This window comes from Lissotriton helveticus, chromosome 4_1 (genome assembly GCF_964261635.1).
Source record: "Lissotriton helveticus chromosome 4_1, aLisHel1.1, whole genome shotgun sequence".
Classification (NCBI taxonomy): domain Eukaryota; kingdom Metazoa; phylum Chordata; class Amphibia; order Caudata; family Salamandridae; genus Lissotriton; species Lissotriton helveticus.
In genome coordinates this window covers 901,559,232-901,565,660 of record NC_136063.1, presented here as the reverse complement: position 1 = coordinate 901,565,660, position 6,429 = coordinate 901,559,232, and positions in this window count along the sequence as shown.

Sequence of the window (6,429 nt, the reverse complement as noted above, 5' to 3'; positions counted from 1 at the left end):
AGGCATTAACTCCAATGTTCTTAAATGGAATTGGGAGGATTCTTCGTTTGCACTCTGGTCCAACTTCAATCTGGCCATACATGTGCTTAAAAATGGCGGAGCTGAACAAGTCAGACACAAACATAATGTTCCACTAGCTTTATCTTTTCATTGGCAAAGAAGTTTGAGGATAAATAAAAAGTTCCGTAGTGGTCTACTCTCACTCAAAGAAGTACAGTTCATCCTCAAACGCAGGTGGCTCACTTTGAAGTTGGTCATCATGATCTAGCACTTTTAAGTCTAACCAATCACCTATATTTTCCTCCTGTGGTATGTCAGCAATGGTGTAATTGTGTAGTATGATGTGTTAGTTAATTTTTTATCATGGTCTATATCTCCATGTTTTGAGGTGAGAGACTGGTCCTTCTTGGTGGGACAACTGCACCAGCTGCCCTGCATAGACACTCAGTAGACACACTGACTGCCAGACAAGCCAGATACATTATTGCTAGCCTGCTGAACTCTGGACATTGGCGTATCTTCCCATTAGAATACATGAATGGGTTGTGCTCCAGATAGACCTCTCTTGGGTCATCCAGGCAGTTATGTTATTATAATGTTTCACATGCACGAATCACCCCAGGAGGGTCCTCTCACCGTGAATGCCAGGAGACCAAGCAGAAACTAACTGTGATGTTGCACTCAATCAAGGAGCCATGAGCGGACTTATTCAATACATATTGGTCTTTATTTCAGACGTGTGTATAGGAAAGAAAAAAATAATTAATCAGTCCAAGGTCTTTGTCTTTCTCTCTTCTTTCCATGGCCGGGTTTTCTTCAGGACTCTCCCCTCTGACGCCCTTCTGCCCAGCACCTCTCCTCCAAATGAAAAAAAGAAATGGGCTCAGGTAAGTTTTCTACTAATACCTATAGTGCTGTGGGAAGGCGTGTGTGGGACCACCAATAGCCAAAACAAAAATGCAAGCTTGCACAGTCTTGTCAGTATGGTCCCCAAAAGAACAAAAAAAATGTGAGGGAGGAGGTAGTGATGGGATAACGAGAAAAGGAAAGTGCTCGCGCTTCTCAACACCTGCTCAGCAGCTAGCGCGTCTCTCTGTTGCCCTCCCCATTTTTCCCGATCCCTCCCTCTCGCCTCCAAAACCTGCGTATGCGCCCCGCACCTGTGAAAGCCATGACCCTCCAGGGCCGTGGCAGGATTCTTCGCTTGGCCTCCGAGAGGCTAGGGCCTTGGCTGTCTTGGGCGGCACAAGGTCATCGTCCTCTCGACCGCTCTTCTTGGTTCTTGGCAGGAACGCGCTCCCGGTAAACACGGCTTCTCCCTCGTGTCCTCGCTCCACCGGCATCTTCCTCTCTGCGTCTTCTTCTGAGGAAAAAGGATCCTCTTTCCTCACGTGACCTCCCACGTGTGCGGTGGCAGCGCCACTCTTAAAGGGGCCACAGTCTTTAATAAACTCCTTCGTATTACCGGCAGGCAGATCCTTAGTTCTGCTCCGTATAGGCTGTAAATAGAGGAGGGGGGAAATGTAAGGAGGTATACAGTCCTCTCCATCTGCTCCCGGTTTATCTACATGTTGGCGGATGACTTCCTGACATATCCCACCCCCAGTTTCTTCCGGTTCGGGGAGACATGGATTACATGAAAGGAAGTCAGCATTTCTATTTTCAGCTCCCTTTTTGTGACGTATGTCAAAAGAATAGGGTTGTAGGGATAAGAACCACTGCAGAACTCGTGGATTATTACCCTTATTTTGACTCATCCACTGCAGGGGCGCATGATCCGTATATAGAGTAAAGTGTGTTCCCTCTAAGTAATAATATAACTTGTTTATCGCCCATTTGAATGCCAAGCATTCTTATTCGATCGTTGAGTAGTTCTGTTCCCTCGGAAACGGCTTACGACTGATAAACAGCACCGGGTGTACTATATTGTATTCGGTACGGTGAGAAAGAACAGCCCCTATCCCTACGTCTGATGCATCAGTTTGTAACAAGAATGTTTTTTTGAAGTTAAGTGAGATAAGGATAGGACCGCTAGTTAGGGCTTCTTTGAGATTATAAAACGCTTTTCTGACGGTTTGGGAGGGGTTCACTAGCTCTTTATTCTTTACTCCATTCTTTAGCATGTCAGTTAAGGGTGATTCTATTTCTGAGTAATTTGGGATGAATCGTTGGTAAAAGCCAATTAAACCCAGAAAAGATCTGATACCCTTTTTTGATGTGGGGAATGGAATATCCATGATTGCCTTAATCTTTTCTTGCTGGGGTGCAAAGACTCCGTCTCCTAGGAGGTATCCCAAATATTTTACTGTGGAGAAGCCTGCCCTGGACTTCTTGGAATTAACATGCAACCCCCCTGTCTTGAGTGCTTGAAATACCTATCTACAATGGAAAAGATTTTGCTCCCAATTGGGACTGAATATGATGACGTCGTCTATGTAAGCTGAGGAATAAGCTTGGAGTTGACGGAGGACCTTATTTATAAGACGCTGAAAAGTCGCGGGGGCCCCGTGTAATCCGAAGGGCAACACCGTAAACTCATACAGACCATTGGGTGTACTGAAAGCTGTTTTATCTTGTCTTCCTGTCTCAGTGGGACATGCCAATATCCCTTGGTGAGGTCGAGTGTTGTTATGAACTGGGCTTCCCTTAGTTTCTCAATTAGTTCATCAACCCTGGGCAAAGGATAAGAGTCAAACTTTGAGATGGAGGTAACTGCCCTGAAATCTATGCAAAAACTGATTGAGCCGTCAGGTTTTCGAACTCTAATGATAGGAGAAGACCAGTTACAATCGGGTGGCTTAATGACACCTAGCTTTAACATGGTTTCTATTTCATTAGCAACATCCTCTCTTCTGGCTGCTGGGTTTCTATAGGGGCGTTGTTTCACTATTTTGCCCGGAGGAGTGACAATGGCATGTTCAACTAAAGAGGTTCTACCAGGGAGGTCAGAGAATATGGAAGAATAGGTATCCAAAAGGTGGTGAAGGGATTCCTTTTGTTCAGAGTTTAGTTTTTAGTTGATATTTATCTGGTCCACAAATGAGGAGAAAGACGTATCCTTAGAAGATGCTACTTGGAAATTTCTGGGAGGAGGTCCTAACCATTTTTTTAAAAGGTTTATATGATAGGTTTGTGTTCTGTTCTGTGACACCTGTAACCGATAGGTCGTAAAGCCGATTTTATCAATAATCTCATAGAGCCCTTTCCACTCTGCCTGTTTATGGGGTAGGGAGGAAGGTATGTGTACAAGAGCCCAATCGTGAAGGTTAAGCTGTCTCCAGTTCTTTCTTTTGTTATAGTAAGTTTGTTGTTGTCTTTGGGCTCGATCCAAATTGGTAGAAGCAAAATCACGTAATTTCTGCAAACGTGATCTGAGTGCTTGGGTATATTCAAGAAGGTTTTGGGTGTCCTCCTGGGTCTCCTGCTCCCAGGCCTCCCTCGTCATTTCTAACAGTGTCCTCGGCTGTCTTCCGTAAAGAAGCTCAAATGGGGAACAGCTCAGACTACTCTGAGTTTGACTACGAATAACAAAGAAAGCAAGGGGCAACAGCATAGGCCATTCCCTTCCTTCTGTTGATAACATTTTCTTAAGAGTAAGTTTCAGAGTGGCATTATACCATTCACACAGACCGTCCATTTGTGGGTGATACGCTGATGTTCTTATCTGGTAGATGTTCAATGTCTTACATACTTGTTTCATAAGGCGAGACACAAAGGGGGTTCCCTGGTCTGGTAATATTTCTCTAGGGAACCCTACCCTTGAAAACAGTTCCAACAATTTCTCACTAATATTCATGGTGTTGGGGGTTCGCAAAGGGAAAGCCTCTGGATATCATGTAGCATAGTCTACTATGACTAATATATATAGGTATCCTTTTTTTGATTTTGGAAGGGGTCCTACCAAATCCATACCAAAGCTCCTTAAAGGTTTCTCGATGATAGGGAGGGGTTGTAAGGAAACAGGTGGTGGTATGTATGCATTCCTTTTTTGGCATACTTCGCATTCATTACATTACCGATCCACGTTGGCGTAAATACCAGGCCAATTAAAATATCTTAAGACTGTTTGGGTTGTTTTTGCTGCTCCACTATGACCAGCCAAATGATGGGCATGTGGGAAAAACATAATCTGTTCCTGAAATTTCTGAGGGATCACCAATTGTAATGGTTAATCAGGAGCTGCCCTACGATACAACCCTTTCTTAATCTCAAAAAGAGGATAAGATGGTGACGAGGTGGTATCCTTAGCTTGTTGCCAAGCATTTTGAAGAGTGGTGTCCTGTCTCTGGACAAATCGAAGGGATCTATCTGATAACCATGGGGCCTGGCTAATAAGGACAGAAGATTGTACTGGAGCTTTCCTCAAAGAGTTTTTAAGTAACAAGGTAAACACAGGATTATCTGTCCCTAGGAGTAACTGTTCTGGAAGATTTTCCACTACCCCTACCCTTGTCTGTGCAATAACTCCATTAGGTAGTGTGATAGGAATGGTAGATATTGGATAGACGCGGATGTCTCCATGAACACATCGTGTTGGTACCTGTTCATTGGGACAAAGTTGGGATTCTTGTATCAATGTTTTGCGTACTACAGACTGTCCACATCCTGAATCTAAAAGGCCTCTGACTGTGAATCAGTTTAAACCAAGACTTACAAAGAAACGAGATCCACATTCTTTGGTGTATAGAATGCTGCGGGGCACACAGCTAACGTCCATTGATTCATCATGGATCTTCTTTTGAGGACAAAACCTGGCTATGTGGCCCCACTCCACGCACTGAAAAGACTGGGGGCCTTTAATTAGGGTGGTATCATTTTTGGGAGCACGTTCTTTAGGATGTTCTGGAAAAGGTCTGTTTCTCTTCTCTACCCGTCTACGTCCTGAGTTGAAACGCTGGGTTTTCTCAGGTTCATAAGTCAAGGGCTTTGGTTGGGCTCGGGCAAATGAGGTCGCCATTTCTACTGCTTGATCAATAGACAAGTTAGTCTGTTGTTTAAGCCATCTTTGAGTGGGTGGTGGCATGGCTTCTAAGAATTGTTCCAAATAGATTATTGCCATTATGTCCTCCTTACTATTCTCCTGTGGCCTAAGCCACTTATCCCCGGCCGCTTTTAATCTGAAAAATATTGTTTTTAGGGTGTCTCCTGAATGACCCTGTTCCTTTCTGAAGCGTACCCGGAATGCCTCTGGGTCCACTCTCAGGTGATCCAAAATGACTCTCTTGATGTCTTTGTATCTTGTGGTCCCCGTAGGATTTGTCACCTGATATGCCCCCTGTGTCTTCCCAGTTAACAGTGGTGCTAGAAAGAACGGCCATTTCGACACTGGCCAACCACAAGCTGGGCGGCCCTTTTGAAGTTTAAAAGAAACGCATCTGGATCTTCACCTGATTGATATTTTTGTAGTGAGATTGTGGAATACCCTGTTTGAGCATTCTGTCTATTCTGCTGATTGGATGACAAGGTCTGTCCTTCAACCACTTTATGTATACATTCTACTTGTTGGGATAGAGATGCCTTAAACATATCTCTATCAGCTTGAGCCGATGTCATTCGTCTCTCGATGGCCCATTCTAATTTCTCCTGTCCGAGAATCAGCTGTTGAATGAGATTCTCCATTATGCCAGTCTAATAGAAGTTTGCCCGCATTCTCCACCAACATGGGATGTTGCACTCAATCAAGGGGCCATAAGAGGACTTATTCAATACATATTGATCTTTATTTCAGACTTGTGTATATTAAAGAAAAAAATAACGAATTAGTCCAAGGTATTTGTCTTTCTCTCTTCGTTCCTTGGCCGGGTTTTCTTCGGGACTCTCCCCTCTGACGCCTTTCTGGCCAGCACCTCTCCTCCAAATGAAAAAAGAAATGGGCACAGGTAAGTTTTATACTAATACCTATTGTGCTATGGGAAGGCGTGTCGGGGACCACCAATAGCCAAAACAAAAATGCAAGCTTGCACAGTCTTTAATTGAAAAAGTATGGTCCCCAAAAGAACAAAATAAAAAAACACGAGGGAGGAGGTAGTGATGGGATAACAAGAAAAGGAAAGTGCTCGTGCTTCTCAGCACCTGCTCAGCAGCTAGCACGTCTCTCCGTTGCCCTACCCGTTTTTCCCGATCCCTCGTCCTCGCCTCCAATACCCTCGTATGCGCCCCCCAAACCTGTGAAAGCCAGGACTCTACAGGGCCGTGACAGGATTCTTCGCTTGGCCTCCGAGAGGCTCGGGCCACGGCTGTCTTGGGCGGCACAATGTCGTCCTCCTCTTGACTGCTCTTCTTGGTTCTTGGCAGGAAAACGCTCCCGGTAAACACGGCTTCTCCCTCGTGTCCTAGCTCCACCGGCGTCTTCCTCTCTGCGACCTCTTCTGGGAAAAAAAGCTCCTCTTTCCTCACGTGATCTCCCACGTGTGCGGTGGCAGCGCCACT